Source organism: Chenopodium album, chromosome 5 (assembly GCF_948465745.1).
Source record: "Chenopodium album chromosome 5, dcCheAlbu1.1, whole genome shotgun sequence".
NCBI lineage: Eukaryota > Viridiplantae > Streptophyta > Magnoliopsida > Caryophyllales > Amaranthaceae > Chenopodium > Chenopodium album.
This window is the reverse complement of record NC_137838.1, coordinates 20,203,532-20,220,786: the sequence shown is the minus strand read 5'-3', so window position 1 is coordinate 20,220,786 and position 17,255 is coordinate 20,203,532. Positions and strand designations below refer to the sequence as shown.

Genomic DNA, 17,255 nt, shown 5'->3' with positions numbered 1-17,255 from the left:
TAGCTTGAACCCCACTGTGATCATACACTAAAGTACGGTGGCGTCCAAAAGGGAAGAAGATAGAGCAAAAGAGTCGCCAACAAGTTTTTGAGGAACTTGTAAACCGTTCACAAGGTGAAGGTTACACCCCTTAACGATCCAAGAGATCGTCAACTCCATAAGGTCTAGAACCAAATAAGGGTTCGGGGATGAAGGTACAAATTCAACCTAAAAGAGATTGAACCTGCCCTAATAATAGGCCTCTACTTTATTCTGATCATATTCATGTGCGCTTTCTGACTAACATGCAATCAATAGATTTAACCCTAAACCTGTTTATCTATGTTGGTTGAATTTAATGCACAAATAAACTATTATTGGCGATCACTTGAAATTATAATCATATTAACCCTAAACAAGATTATTAATTATCTTATTAAGCGTGATTACAAGTATAAATTCCCTTTAAACATGCAATAAAGGTGTGATCAAGCAATAAATAATAAATAAGCAAGCAACAATAATAATCATAATAATAATCATGAACAATAATTATAACAAATTATAATTAAAATAATCATGAACAATAACGAATATCATAATCATAGCAATCATAGTTAATAATAATATTCATGTTAAAGCATAACAAAAGCAAGATCCTAGGCATGATACTAACAAGATTAATAACAAACCCTAGCATGTCATTAAGCATTAAAAATCAAATCTCTAACCCTAACATGATACTAACATGAATAAATATTAGGAAGAACATAGGAAGCATCGTAACAATCATAATAAGAATATTTGATATTAAAGTTACCCTAAACATGATACTAGGAATATCATAATAACAATTTAAACATGATTTCTACATCATAACATCAATAAATCAATTAAAGTACTTACTTTGATGCCTCGTATCTCTTTCTAATAACAAAATACACACGTTAGTAACTTCAAGGAAAATAATAAATCAAACAATTAAATTAAATAATTGAAAGAGAGATTGGGACCAAACCCTCAGAAATTAAACCTTTCACGTCTAAGGCGAAGGCAACTTCGAATATGGCTAGGTGTTTCCAGATCTTGCGAATGCGGAATTTTGTATGAAAAACAAAGTTTTTAAAAGAAAGAAAGAAAGAGATGAATGAATTAAAGAATTCTAATTAAAACTAATTGTTGATCTTGTGAATGAGGAGAATTGGATGATGATTAGAGAGAATAGGTGATGAATGAATGAATGTAGATGAGAATTGATGATGAATGGTGAATGGAAACGGAGTTTTTAATACGATATATATAAAGAAAATCAGCCAAAAAGATAAATTAAACAAAACAGAGTCTGACGCTCAGAAAACAGAGCTGGCGCCAACCCTGGCTAGCTGGCGCCAGGCACCAACACTAGCGCCAGGTGCTCGCCAGGCCTGGTTCCAGTCGCCAAGGGCTGGGGTTAGGCGCCAAGCCTGATACCAACGCGTTTTCGAAAATCCGATAAGTTTACCGTACTGGAGGATAAAATAAGATAATTTCTTCGAAAATGCTATTTGATTTTAATTAAAACTATGAAAAGTAAACAAAAGTCAATTTATCAATGCTAATTGAATTAGGAATGAAAAGAACTTTCTAGAAGATTCTAGAAGACTAAAATCATTCCTAATTGCATTAGGAATGATAAACCATATTAGGCCCTCCCCAAGATCATTGGGCCGTACATAAAGCTTAAACCGGGCCCAGTTTAGTAAATTGGCCATAACTTCCTCAATATTCATCGGAATTGGGCTTATAATATATCGTTGGAAAGGTCTTTGCAAGCCCCATCCAACTACACTACTATTGGACCAATATCATGGACCAGCCAAACTGGATTGGCTATTTTCTTAAAATAATTTTTCAAAAACAGAGAGAAGAGAAAAGAATTAAAAACTTTCCGCAACACTAGACTTTCCACACTTTCGTTTTATTCGATTATGATTCGACGTGAAAGGTACTCATCACTGGGTTTGGTTTTGGGGAGACACAAATGAGTATCTACACTATCCAACATTTGATTGATAATAACAAGCTTCCCATGCCTCCAGTTAACAAGAAGAGCGAGTGATGATAAAGGAAACAACACAAGACAAGAGGCGAGCTTCAACGACAAGATTTCGTGACCTCTTTTTTCTATTTTTTTTTTATTTACCCTTTCCCCAATAAGTCTAGCATAGGCACCTTTTTATTCTCCTTAGATTTATTTTGTAGGATCATTATATATTTTCTTTTAATAAAAATGAGCATTTATTTCCTTATATATGATCATTTCATTATATTGCATTAAATATTAAAAAAAAAAAAATCCATGTCAAATTAAGCACAAGGTATACCAATGATTTGAGGCACCCCTTGTAGCCACATCATATTACCTTTCACCCTTCAAATATACAATCCTTTCTTCATAAGCCACTTTGAGCCTCGTCTAACGTAGACCTTTCTTTTTTCAACCTACATCTACCTAACCTTGGGATGGGATGGTGTGTAACTTATGAAATTCTAAAAAAAAAAATCTTGAGTGAATTCAAAAAATTAAAATAGCAAAAATAAGCAAAAATAAATAAATAAAGTGTACAAAATGGCAAGTGTTCCAATGTCTTTGATATGAAAATATCTTCGATAAGAACACGTCTCAGATTGCGTCTCTTATCGAGTGCTCGGTACCGTGCCTGAGAAACATGAATGCCAAGTGAGTGATAGACCGCATGATCGGGATTTCCCATTCTTATAAAAATAAAATAGATGCTAAAGCAAAAGATAAAAGAGAGCTAAAAAAGAGTAGAACCTCAAGCATGAAAATATAAAGATTCAAAAGCGAGGTTGCACACCTTGGGGGCTTATCTAGGGTCTTGAACCTTTATCCCCTTCTTCTTCAAACCTTTAGCCTAACCACGTTACAACCCTTAAAAAGACCTTTTTGAGGTATACACACTTGTGCGAGGTTCGACTAGAGCTACGTTCGGCCTGATTCCTGACGGATACGTAGGCAACCTCACATCGAGGTGCAGCCGTAATAAACATGCATTCATATTCACATTCACACACCATGATCATATCCAGGGATCTCCTATGCTCATCCCTATTCATTTAGAGCTAGACTTGGGGGCTTAATCCCTACATCATTAGCTTACCTAGCCTAAGAGTCACCACCATTTGACTCTTTTAACAAATAATATATTTCCACACACTTAGCCCTTCTGGCCTAACCTTAGTGTCACTATCACACACTGCACAGATACATGACCAAATACACCTTCCCTTAGAACCCTTTGTCATGGAATCTTAACATAACGCTGAAGCGTGCCTTGTCATATCAACATCACTCATCAATCATAATCATCATTGCATCACGAAGTACGAAGTGCTTAGCCTCCGTGCCTAAGTTACCCTAATACTTTCATTGAGTCAACAGTTGAGATAGACTAGGATGGATTAATCCTTGCACCTTGAGAAATAGTATCAAACAACATTTAACTAAGCTCATTCAATATGCACCCTCAAAACTTCGATTCTTTTTTCGCGTCTTTCTTTTTCCGGGAGAAAGTCAGTACCCTCCACAAAAATGACGGAAAATTTTTGCTTTTTTGCATTTTCGAGTCGCACGATCACATTACGATGCACACACGAGCCATGTACACATTGAGTCACGTTGTGTCATATCACCTTGATTTTAGTCTAACACATGTGTCAAACAGTTTGAGTCGAGTCAACCTCGAGTCAATCATATCGAGTCAAGTTTATACCTTGAGTCGTGTCAAGTCGATGAGTCAAGCAATGCTAAACATTAGGTCAACCCTAAGATAATTAAAGAGATTGGCAAAGTTCTATAGTCAAAAATAAATACAGGTGCAGCAGAATGGGGAATACCCTACTCCAATTCCTGACTTCAAAGATATCTCAGCAGCGACAGAGCTCGAAGCCTCTCAGAACAGCAATTTCGGCTTCCTTGGTACGCCAGTTAGCCCCTATAAGCAATTTGACATGATTCAGTAGTCGATTTGATTACAACTGCAAATAAGTGGTCGACCTGACGAAAGATCGTCTCACTTAGCTTAAAGCGCCTAATAATTGGCTCATCACGGAGACACCGACACACTGGTTTTAGCGGAAGCAAAGTTCAATCGAGCTTTAAAGATCGAAAAGTGTTGGTCTTCGGTAATTTTCTTCGGAATATTATCGCAACAACTGAGGATGACTTCAAGTAAAGTTATTTTCGACGGCATTCGCTAAGATTGTGGAGGTTGTCACTAAGATTTGAGAAAAGATTTGAGAAGATAGTACGGGATGGGCGGTCTTCGACGGCATTCGCTAAGATTGTGGAGGTTGTCACTCAAGATTTGAGAAGATAGCATGAGATGGGCGGTCTTTGACGGCGTTCGCTGAGATTGTGGAGGTTGTCACCAAGATATGAGAAGAGCGGTTCATGATGAGGCGGTCTTCGACGACTTTTGCTATGATTGGAAAGGTTGTCACTATGATTCAAGAAAAGGCTCGAGATGTAGCAACATTGATCGACGGCGTTCCCTAGATTACGGAAGATCGTCAAAACAAGCAGCAAGATGACGTTCCATAGATTGTGGAAAGTTGTCAAAAAGCAACTGAAGGTGATTTCAAGAGAAATAATATTTGATAGTATTCCCTTGGACGTGGAGTATTATCAATGCGGATGAGGATTGTTTCAAGAGAAGCAATCTTCGATGGAATTCCCTTGGATGTGGAATATTATCAAAGCGGAAGAGGATTGTTTCAGGCAAAGCAATCTTCCAAATTTGGAAGCAGTTACAGGCGTAGCGGTTTTCAAGAGGGATGGCATTCTCTAGCTTGCAGGAGGTCATCAAAACAATCGGTTACTTTCAGAGACATGTGCTCCATGGTGCAAGATACGCGTTTCTTAACTCTTTTATCTGTTTAGCTAGCGCTAGTTTTGCAGGTATCGGCGTTACAAGAGTGATTTAGGATCGTAGAACGTTCTGAATCATTCTCCATCCCTATCGATACTTTGACTTTCGTTTTTGAAACTTGCGTTTCTCCAAACTCGGTCAAAGTGGGGGCTTCTGTAGACACCCATTTGTGTCTCCCCAAAACCAAACCCAGTGATGAGTGCCTTTCATGTCGAATCATACTCGAATGAAGTGAAAGTGTGGAAAGTTTAGTGTTGCGGATAGTTTTAATTTCTTTTCTCTTCTCTTTGTTTTTTAAAACTTATTTTAAGAAAACATCCAATCCAGTTTGGTTGGTCCATGATATGGGTCCAATACTAGTGTAGTTGGATGGGGTTTGCAAAGAGCTTTCCAACGATATATTATAAGCCCAATTCCGATGAATATTGAGGAAGTAATGTCCAATTTACTAAACTGGGCCCGGTTTGAGCCTTATATGCTGTCCAATGATCTAGGCGAGGGCCTAATATGATTTATCATTCCTAATGCAATTAGGAATGGTTTTAGTCTTCTAGATTCTTCTAGAAGGTTCTTTTCATATTCCTAATTCAATTAGCATTGATAAATTGACTTTTGTTGACTTTTCAAAGTTTTAATTAAAATCAAATAGCATTTTTGAGGAAAATATATGATTTTATCCTCCAGTACGGCAAACTTATCTGATTTTCGAAAATGCGTCAAAAAACAGACCTGGCGCCTGGAATCAGGCTTGGCGCCTAGCGCTAGTGTTGGTGCCTGGCGCCAATAGCCAATGGTTGGCGCCAACCTCGTTTCACGTGCGCCAAGTGCTCTGTTTTGATATTTTATCTTTTTGGCTGATTTTCTCTATAAATAACGTATTAAAAACTCCGTTTTCATTCAGCAATTTTCACCAATTTTCACCAACTCTCATCAAGAAATTCTTGATTATTTCCCTCTCTCTAAACCTAGCTTTTTACAAACACAATTCCTCATACATTAGCACTAGACACACCTAGCCAAGTTCAAAGTTGCCTTCGCCCTATACGTGAAAGGTTTTAATTTCTGAGGGTTTGGTCCCAAATCTCTATTTCAATTATTTGATTTAATTGTTTTAATTATTATTTTCCTTGAAGTTACTAATGTGTGTATTTTGTTATTAGAAAGAGGTACGAGGCATCGAAGTAAGTGTTTGCTCATACATTATTATTGTTTTAATTGATTTATTGATTTTATGATATAGAAATCATGCTTAGATTGCTATTTTGATTCCTAGTATCATGTTAGGATGTTTTATTGATTCCTAGTATCATGTTTAGGATGTTCCTAGTATCATGTTAGGATGCTTTCTTTAGTATGATATTTAGGGTTATTTGCTTATATCAATCATGATTCCTGCGATGCCTTTTATTCTCTTCCTAATATTCATAATAGTATCATGTTAGGGTTAAAGCTTTGATTTTTATTGTTTAGTGACATGCTAGAGTTTGTTATTAATCTTGTTAGTATCATGCCTAGGATCTTGCTATTATTATGCTTTAACATTATCACTACGTGAAAAAACGCATTTGGCACCGGTTCAAACCCGGCCTAAGGCACCGGTTTGAACCCGTGCCTATGTGGGGGGTGCCAAATACCCCCCTATTTGGCACCGGTTCAAAACCGGTGCAATAAACAGGTTTTGGCACCGGTTAACCGGTGCCAAAAATACTAAAAAAAATAATATTTATCCTTCTTTTGGCACCGGTTAACCGGTACCAAAAATGTCCATTTTTATTTTTATTTTTTTTTTATTTTTGGTTTTTTTTTCACTTACCAATAAAATCAACTGAAAAAAAAATAACAATTCACAACAAAAATTGAATTGGTTTCAATATATATAATCCAAAATTTACAATACATAATGAAATCCAAAATTACAATATAGATCAATTACAACTAACATTATAAATAAATAAATAAAAATTACATTATAAATCATAAAAAAAATTACAACATGAACATATCAATATTCTTGCATAACCTGTACACACTAATTAAAACAGAAAAAAAAAATCAATTGGTATAAATAAGCTTAAGAATATATAAAAATTATCAAAAAATTGAAAAATTATCAAAAACGAAAAAAAAACCAAAATTATCAAAATATAAAATATAAAACAGAAATTGAAATCGAAATATAAAAAATTATCAAAAACGAAAAAAAAAACCAAAATTATCAAAATATAAAATATAAAATATAAAACAGAAATTGAAATTGAAATATAAAAAATTATCAAAAACGAATAAAAAAACCGAAATTGAAATCGAAAAAAGAAACCAAAAATTCGAAAAAAAAAAAAAAACAAATACGAAAAAAAAATAGGAAAAAAAACCAAAATCCAAAGTAAAAGGAAAATTAAAATCTAAACCCTAAAAATGAAATCCAAAATAAAAACCAAAATCGAAAACCAAAATCAAAATCAAAAACCAAAAAAAAACCAAAATTGAAATCGAAAAAAAGAAACCAAAAATTCGAAAAAAACAAAATCAAAATCGGAAAAAAAAAAAACAAATACGAAAAACAAATAGGAAAAAAAACCAAAATCCAAAATAAAAGGCAAATTAAAATCGAAACCCTAAAAACGAAATCCAAAATAAAAACCAAAATCGAAAATCAAAATCAAAAACCAAAACCAAAATCAAAAACCAAAATTGGTGAATCGAAAATAAAACCAAAATTGGTGAATCGAAAACAAAAACTATTAAAATCGAAAAAAAAAAGCCAGAACTTGAAAAAAAATCCAAGAAATTGTTGTTGATGTTGATGCCGGTGGTGGTGCTCGAACATTGTGGTGGTGGCGGCGGCTGTTGTTGCACTAATGAGAGGAGATCGGCTGTCCTCGAGCTTTGGTTGCTGCATATATATGAGAGGAGATCGAAGGGAGTTGAAAGACTAATTAAAGAAGAACGAATAGAGAGATGAGATCGAAGGAGATGAAAGAAGAAAGAAGAACGAAGAGAGAGAGAGGAGAGAGAAGGAGGAGAGAGAAGTAGAGGAGATGAAATGGGGGAATGGAGGCGGAGAGAAGGAGGAGAGATAAGGAGATCGAAGCTTATAAGGGTTTTAGGGTTTAAATTTTCCGGTTTTTCCTAAAAACCTTGGACCGGTTCAGTGGCACCGGTTCAAACCGGTGCCCTTTGTATTTTTGGCACCGGTTTGGTCTGAACCGGTGCCATTACTCTTGGTCTAAAATCCCGCCCATTTTTAGGGCGGTTTTTGGCACCGGTTTGGTCTGAACCGGTGCCATTTGGGGGTTGCCTTTTTGTATTTTTCTACTAGTGTATTATGATTATTTTTATGATTTATGATTGTAATTGTTATAATTATTGTTATGATGATTATTTTTTAATTATGATTGTTATGATTATAATTATTATTATGATGATTATTATTATGATTTTGATTATTTTGATTATTATTATGTTGCTTGATATTTATTTATTGCTTGATCATGCTTTTATGCATGTTTAAAGGGAATTTTGTACTTGTAATCACGGTTAATAAGATAATTAATAATCTTGTTTAGGGTTAATTTGATTATAATTTCAAGTGATTGCCAATAATAGTTTATTTCACTAGTAGAAAAAATGTTATTTGTAACGCCCTATTAGTAACTGGCGTATATTATGCTAGTTACGAAAGCATCAATAGTAACCGACTAAGATAATGCCAATTACAAATTTCGTGACATTAGTAACCAACGTAGTAAATGTCAGTTACTAATATGTAGTTTATCATTATTTGAAGTTTTATTAGTAACTGACTAAATAAATGTCAGTTACAAATATTAAGTCAAAAAAACTTTGACTAAAAAGCTTGTAACTAGCTTACAAACGCCAGTTACAAATATTAAGTCAAAGAAAATTTTACCAAAGCATTTGTAACTAGCTTATAAACGCCAGCTACAAATATTAAGTCAAAGTAAATTTGACCAAAACACTTGTAACTAGCTTACAAACACCAGTTACAAATAATAAGTCAACGAAAATTTGACCAAAAAGTTTGTAACTAGCTTACAAACGCTGGTTATAAATAATAAGTCTAACAATATTTATTTATTTATATATATTTTTTTTTAATCAAAAAATATTAAGTTTCTTGTTTTCTACTTTCTATTAATTTTATTTTATTTAATTTTCATTAAAATTTTGATTAAAGGTTTTTAAAAAAAAAATTAAGAATCTAATGAATGTTAAATTCGCAGAAAGCAAAAAAACGACTCATACTTTCGCTCCAATAACGAATTGCTCCTCCTTCACTGCTCCACTTTCTCCTTCACCACTCCTCCCTCTCCTTCGCTGCATCACTGTACACTCCATTCATTGTTGTTTTGGTTTGTTCAAATTTGGGATCAGCTTTAGTGGATTTTTATCAAGGTTTTGAGGTATGTGTTCCTTTTGAATTAGGGTTCTTGTACTTTCGAATTAGTGGGTTTACATGTAAATTCGAATTGAATGTTGTTGTTTTCAATTACTTGATTATTTTTTAATGAAGTTGGATTATTAAAAACCAAGAAAATTAGGTTTTGATGAATAATTTCGAACAAATATAATCAAAATTAGGTTTTGGTGAATTTTTGGTGCTGGTACGATGTTGCTGTGTTCTCTGATCCATGCTTTGTATCCCAATTTTCCCAAGCTTTATTTGATTTGATATTAGTTTCAAGGAAGGATTTATGTCTTCTGGTGTGATTTTATTTTGATTGAGGTTTAATAGATAAAGGTTGTAATTGGGGGATACACTGGCCGAGTATGTCAAGCTGCTGTTTTTCTCTTTGATGCGTGTGTAAATTTGTGTGTGCAAGTTAATTGAAATAACCGTCACATTGAGAATGCTGCTGTCTTTGTTGTTGTTATTGCTTCTATGTTGAACGCTGCTGTGGTTGTTGTTGTGTTGAACGCTATTATTGGCAAGTTATTGTTATTGTTATTGCTTCAATGTTGAACTAGCCGAGTACATCAAGCTGATGTTGTTGTTGTGTTGTAATTGTAGCTGCTTGTTACTTTATCTCGGTCTAATAGTCATGCTAATTTGTGTATTAAGTGGCTGAATTACATCCTTTTGCTTTGTTGTTCGTTCTTCACAGAATATAAAGGCCAAGCTTGCAATCAAAGTCTGAAACACTACTTTGTATAGTATAGTGAGATAAAATATCCAATAAGATAATGAGCATATGGTAGAGTTTAGTGAGACATAACTCAGACATTTATCAGAACTAATTTTGAGAGCTAGAAATGTTGACATTTATCGACAAAGTAGGATATATTGCTTTCGACGCCACTGTTTTAGACTATCACACTTTAACATCAATACCATAATATTTGATTAAGTAAAGCCCAAAAAGGTTAATAAAGGGGAAAGGGAATGAGAGCTGCAATTTAGAACTGATTTCTGAGCTAAAATTCAGAACTAATTTTAGAGCTAAAATTCAGAGCTGAAATTCAGAACTGATTTCAGTGCTGAAATTCAGAACTGATTTCAGAGCTAAAATTCAGAACTGATTTCAGAGCTGAAATTCAGAACTGATTTCAGAGCTGAATTTCAGATCTGAAGTCCATAACTAAAAATCAGAACTGAAATCAGAGCTGAAACAAAGGCCTCTCCCATAGCTATGTTTCTAAGAGTGCTGTATTTTTCTTACTGGTCTTTGCTGCTGTTTTTTGGATGTTGTAGTTTATCAAATTTTTATGCTTGAATTCTGAATTTTAGGTACGTTGAGAGCAATCCCCAATATGCAGAGTCTAGTGTGTACTTGGTCAAATTCCGACAGCTCCAGCCAGGTAGTAATGACTCATACTTTTTGTGTACGATACTAAGAATGAAATTCTTCTATCAAGATTAAGCCCAGGCTTCAAATTTACTTCTCTTTGATGTTGATTACAATCACGAGCATTGAATGCAATAAGGTCGCATGTCCAGTAAGTCCTAAAATATGCATCATCTCAGGTGATTATCAGCAATATATTATTGTTATGTTTGCTATTACTATTAAAGTTAGAAAATTATGTGATTTTTAAGTTGTCTTGATTAGGTTCATGAAGCAATACGAAATATTGGTGGTAGTAAACCAGCATTTTCTGAAGGCGTAGAGGCATCTGTTATATATGTCTGTTTCAAGGCTGCTGCAAGTGAGGTAGTTTTCTTGACAACTGTTGTGACTTGTGAGATTATTTCTGGGGTGTGGCTATGGGGAGAATTCACTAGAAAGTTACTTTATGAAGTTTTGAAGTGTATCACAAATAGAAAATTTGATCTTGAATTATTCAATTTTGCTTTTTTCATCATCTGGAAAGAAACACACATATAATTACTTCCGTCCCTAAACAAAAAGCCACATTGATTAGAGACTTGAGTTAAATTACCATGATTATCTGTAATAAATTGTAATCTCTCCATTCTTGAAAACTTGACTGGCCTATGTGTCAATGCATAAGTTTGTCCATAAATATATGTTATTATGCAGAACTGAAAATGAATGGAAGAGGCATCTGTTTCCTAATGTCTTAGGTAGTTACACAAAGTGCAGCGGACAAAGTGCATGGCCTTAAGTGCATGTGCACTATTTAGTAGATTACTTTAATTTACTTGCTAGATTTTTTGCTGTTTCATGGAAATAGTATGAGAAGGGAAAATCTAAAAATAAAAAGGAAGTCAATGCTTCTTAATGTTTACTGTTGGTCAGTCCTCATGTATAGCAAGATTATGTGTTAAACTGCTGACAACTGGAGAGTGCAAGCTCATTTGTTTCTGTCGTCACTTCAATGAGGGATTATTTGTGTGAGATATATGTGCTTCTTAATGTTTGAGGTGATTATGTAAAATTTGGAGGACTAAATTTAGTAAAAGTGAGGTTTTAAGATATGAACCTAATGACTATTCAAAATTATTCTTTGAGTTTGCATTCATCGTTTTTTTTTTTTTTTTTTTGGGTGGTAACACTGAAAAGCGAGGAGAAAATTTCTTACAGAAATATAAGAGTTGAAGCATTGAATTGATCTTAAATCTTTTGGAATTTAGATTGTGGTTGAATCTCCAACTTGAATGTAAATATTTTATTTGTGAGTTAATATAAAATAAAATAGCTGTTTGATTTTTCTTTATAGATGAAAGGTATTTTGTTGAATGATTCTACTTGAACTTACTGATCTGATTTCTGTGGTTTGTAATCTGTTTTCATCATTAAACAGTAGCCAATCATTAGGTCATAGGTTTGGATCTGTTTTCAATCCGAAAATGTGTTAATTAAGTTGTTAGAGTCCTTTGTCCTTCAATTTAATTAAACGTCCATAGGTTTGGATTTGGCATTTTATGTAGGTTTCAGATCGAAATTTGTTATTTGTCGTATCGGATGTTAGCTCCTTATGGTTGTACTCCTGCACTTTAGTGTCTAATAATAATTCTCAGAAGAAATATATGCTCTTAACTTGTGTGTGTTTATTACTGTCTGCTCTTCCTGTCTAAAACCATAATGAGAGGGACCAAGGTTGGAGATTTCAGGGAATTTTTAAGAGGGCATATTGCTCATACCAGAAATATATGCTTGACAAGATGCTATTGGAATTTTTCATTCCTAGTACTACGTACTCATGCAAGTGATTAAAAGTTATTTTTCATTCGTCTAATCTAATGCTTTTTATGATTTTTTTAGACCTTACAATGTATATAGGTCACACCTCAAAGGAAATGCTTTCAAAATGAGTAAGCCACAATTACTACACATAAGAATGGAGGCAAGCGTATAATTCTTGCTTTTTCGTTCTATTAGTAATGAAAGTATTTTTTAATATATTAAATAATTGTACTATATATGTTCATTTGAATTAGTGTGCACAACAATGTGGTGGTACCTTACCGAATGTGCTTATTATGTGATGAGATATATGTATGAGATACTATCTTTCCATAGCGATTGCAAGGGTAATTTGAAAGAGGTTAGTGATGAGATATATTACGAGTTTTGGTTGATTTTTATTTTTATAAAGTATAATTTTTTTTTCAGGAGTATTTGGCAAGACTTGCAGCCTACAACGATGTAGAATTGGATGAGATTCGAGAACAATGGCCTAAGTTTTTTAGGCTTAATTTTTTGTTGAAAGACTAGTTATCTTATTAATCGATGTTATGATTAATCACATTTAGCTTAATTAATAAAAAAATTAACACATTTTTATATATCTACTTTAATTTTATTTAACCTATTGGTTATTGTTATTACATTTCTAAATTATAAATCAATGCTTTTTTAATTCAAGTTTTAATTGTTTTTTGGAAATTAAAGTATAATTATTTTTTTGTATTGTATGGTTGTGGATGAATAATTCGAGTTGTGTGGAACTATTTAGAGTGTTTGTATTGTCTATCGTGGGTGAATTTAAGTTACATGGAAGTATTCGTAGTACGTGTTTTGTTGGTTGAATTGTAACAGGTTATAGCCTATTTGATGATTGGTCGTTTGGTAGGATATACTACCATTTTTGTATTTGAATCAAATATTTTTTTTTAAAAAAATTATTTATTTGTAACTGTCGTAACTAGTGCTAGTTACTAATAGTATTATTTTTTTTTCAAACAAAATATATATTCGTAACCGGCGTTATGATTTGCCAGTTACTAATAATACCCTTATTGTAACCGACGTAACTTGATGCCAGTTACAAATAGTGTGATTTCTTACTTGGAAAATAGACTTTTTGTAACTGGCGTTGGGTTATGCCAATTACAAATAATACCCTAATTGTAACTGATATAACTTAATGCCAGTTACAAATAGTTAGATTTTTTACTTGGAAAATAGACTTTTTGTAACTGGCGTTGGGTTATGCCAGTTACGAATAATACATTATTTGTAACTAACATTAGCCGGTTACGAATAATTTTCACTAGTTGTAACGGTGGCATTCGCAACCAACAATGCCAGTTACAAAAAGTCAATTTCGCCAGTTACAAATAGCATTTTTTCTACTAGTGTTTGTGCATTATATTCAACCAACATAGATAAACAGGTTTAGGGTTAATCCTATTGATTTCATGTTAGTCAGAAAGCGTACATGAATACGATCAGAATAAAGAAGAGGCCTATTATTAGGGCAGGTTCAATCTCTTTTAGGTTGGATTTGTAACTTCATCCCCGAACCCTTATTTGGTTCTAGACCTTATGGAGTTGACGATCTCTTGGATAGTTAAGGGGTGTAACCTTCACCCTGTGAACGGTTTACAAGTTCCTTAAACTTGTTGGCGACTCTTTTGCTCTATCCTCTTCCCTTTTGGACGCCACCGTACTTAAGTGTATGATCACAGTGGGGTTCAAGCTAGGGGTTTAACGCTTGAAAATTATTCCCTACACCTCTATTAGGTTAGAATGAGCTAATGGGCTGCATGGTTTTGCGGCGTTCTCGGGAATAGGGCCCAGAAGGCCGCCATTCCATTTGTCATTTGAGGCTGACACGTGTCAGCCAAGGAATGGTCCATGTAAGACCCATCCTTAAAAGACATGTGTCCCTATCTAATTTGGCCACGTGTTTATGATATTTTTACCCTAAATAGGGTTTTTTTTATTATTTTTTTAATAAACTTCCACGTGTCGCATGTTAACTGGTACAAAAAAACCCCTCTTTCCACTGTTCCAGCCTAACCTGACCTCCACCCCATCCCTTTCCTTCCCTTATTTGACATTCGACGCCAGGATCTGGCCAAAGAATTGCAAAACTCCGTTTAGGTGTACCATCTAAGCGTTTCTAGCTAGCACGTAAGATCATGCTTGTTCTTGCGTTGTCTTCTCTCCTCACTTATCACCTTATGACATGGAAGATTTTATTCTCCGCCTCAGAACACTGTTTTCCCCTTCCCTAATCCCCGCCCCCTCCCTTCCCCTAGCGTTTTCTGGGGTGGGGAAAAAGAAGAGGCTGCTTTCAAGGATTGAGGGAAAGGAAATGGGCGTTTTACGAGGTAAAGATGGGGGGAGGTTTCTAGGGTGGGTGAGGACGAGTCGACATTTTCTAAGATAGGGGGAGGTTTTGGGGTGGGGAGGCTGACTTTGCCGAGGAGGTGGGGGTTAAGTTTTCCGGTGGGGTGAGGGGGTAGGGGCTAGTGGTTTGCTTTTTTTTTTGGACTAGTAAGGGGTTGACACGTGGTTGGTAACCTGATATAATAGTTTAATGACTTTTTATTAACTGGTTGAGGTTGTTAAATGAAAATACGCCACAAAGTCAGAGTTATTCCAAAATAATCAAAAATTGATATTATTTTAAAAAAAATCTCTTAAAGTAACCTGATTATTAATTAAAACCAATATCTCTTTATTAATGTTATTTAAGCTTTAATAGAAAGCATTTATCACTTCCTAGGTCACAACTAGCAATGATATATTACGATGGCATGTTTAACACCCTACAGGGTATAAAATGATATAGGTTTAATTTTGGATTGCCATTTAGTTTAAAAATTATGAGCGTATATAGAAAGTACTTAACAAGTCCATATGCTTATAATCTTTTGTTAATAATTCGTACTTCCGCTTTCCCCGTTATTAAATATTTGCAACTGTAGGCGTCCTTCAATGCGCGCTTACGCTGAGCATGTTGTGAATATGCTTGGCACTCATAGGAAGTGGGAATTAATATTTATGATTAGGGACATGATTAGGGACAAAGAAAATTAGGGAGCCACAAACAAGTTTAAAGGAACTTGTAAACTGTTAATAGATTATAAAATAAAGGCTATCACGATAATGGGACAACGATAGGCAACAAAGATTGACTCGTGAAGGTTACACCCCATTCATAATACATGAGATTACTAACTCTATATGGTTCGAAACCACTGAAGGAGGATCGGGGATGATGGTACGAAGTGAGTTATAGAGTCACATTCGCCCATATTAGACTATACTCGATTCTTAAAATATAATAAAAATAAAGTAAATCCAGCAATCCTAAAGGCATGCAAACAAAGATTCAATTTGTTCCAAACTTAATTATGCTAAATTGGTTGAATATTAATGCAACACATAATTCTAAAATATTCGTGATCACTTTAATTAACAATAAGATTTAAAAGGAACCTAAACCCGTAGTCCGAACTATCTCATTAAGCGTGATTTTTAGTTACATATTCCCAATAAACATGCAATATGGTGATTAACAATATATAAAATAGAATAAACATCAACAATGGAATAAATTTAACCGTAATATCGTTAGTCAAATCAAATTATAATAATAACCTTAATCCTGATACTAGCAATAAAGAATAAAACAAGAGTAATTAAGTGATTACTTACTCACTTTACGCGTTTCCTTGAATTACTACATCATGAATAAATTGATAGTAACTTCAATATAAATATAAATCAAATTGAAACAATTAAAAAAAATGTAAAGTTGATTTGGTCCAAACCCTCAGTTAATTCTACCTTTCACGCCTTGGCTTAAGTATAGAACTTCGGGTCAAGTATGGATTCCTTGGAGTGCTTAGGGAAGTATTATGAGATAATATGGAGGCTAGTATTTAGGGTAAAGAGGGAGACGGGAATAAATGTGGGTTTAGGGAAAAAGAGAATGGTTTTTGGTGCCTCAAAACTGGAGAAATCAGGTTCGTATTTATAGAGAACAAGAGTAGGGTGAAGCATGAAACCCGAAGTGAAAAGGATACCGTGACACAGTATGAAATGCCGCGAAATGAAGCGGAATACCGTGATGCGGTGTGTCTGCCGTAACATGGTGCACACGTTTTCCTTAAAAACAGTCCAAATTCATTTTATTCTTTTCTAAAGGACTAAGGATATGATAATTTATGCGCTGTTTCAGCTATTTTGGATTAGTTTCGGGCTTTGGATTTTATTATTTATTAATTGGGCTTAATTATTAAATAACACGAAATGGATAAAAAGGGTTTGGGTTAGGATACAAGATACACTGGGTTTGATGATTAAATGATTTGACTGATTTGTAGACTATATATGTTTGAATGAATATGGGTTTTAAGCACTTTTGAGATTAAATAATTGACCTGACCAATAAAAATGGTGAAAGGTTGTTCATCACCGGGTTTGGTTTTGGGAGACATTTTTAGGTGTCTACAGAAGCCCCCACTTTGACTGAATTTGTAGAAACGTCAATTTTGAAAACATTAATCAAAGTAGTCGATAGGGAAGAAGAACTATCTAAGACGTTCGGCAATCCTAAACCACTCTGTATACGCCGATACCTTCAGAAAAGAGTTAATTCCATAGATAAAAGAGTGAAGGGTATAGAATGCATATCTAACACCAACGTATCGGTGGCAAATATGTTGAGTAGCTTTCCTCA

At 34.2% G+C, this 17,255-nt stretch overlaps 1 long non-coding RNA gene across 1 annotated transcript; it reads left to right on the top strand.

Moving 5' to 3' along the window:
- Positions 1 to 9,193: 9,193 nt before the first annotated feature.
- LOC145630573 (uncharacterized) lies at positions 9,194 to 13,282 on the top strand. The gene is made up of 4 exons (XR_014112102.1): positions 9,194 to 9,334; positions 10,660 to 10,896; positions 10,982 to 11,083; positions 12,950 to 13,282. It is a non-coding gene; the product is annotated as an uncharacterized LOC145630573 (long non-coding RNA).
- The last annotated feature ends 3,973 nt before the right edge of the window (positions 13,283 to 17,255 follow it).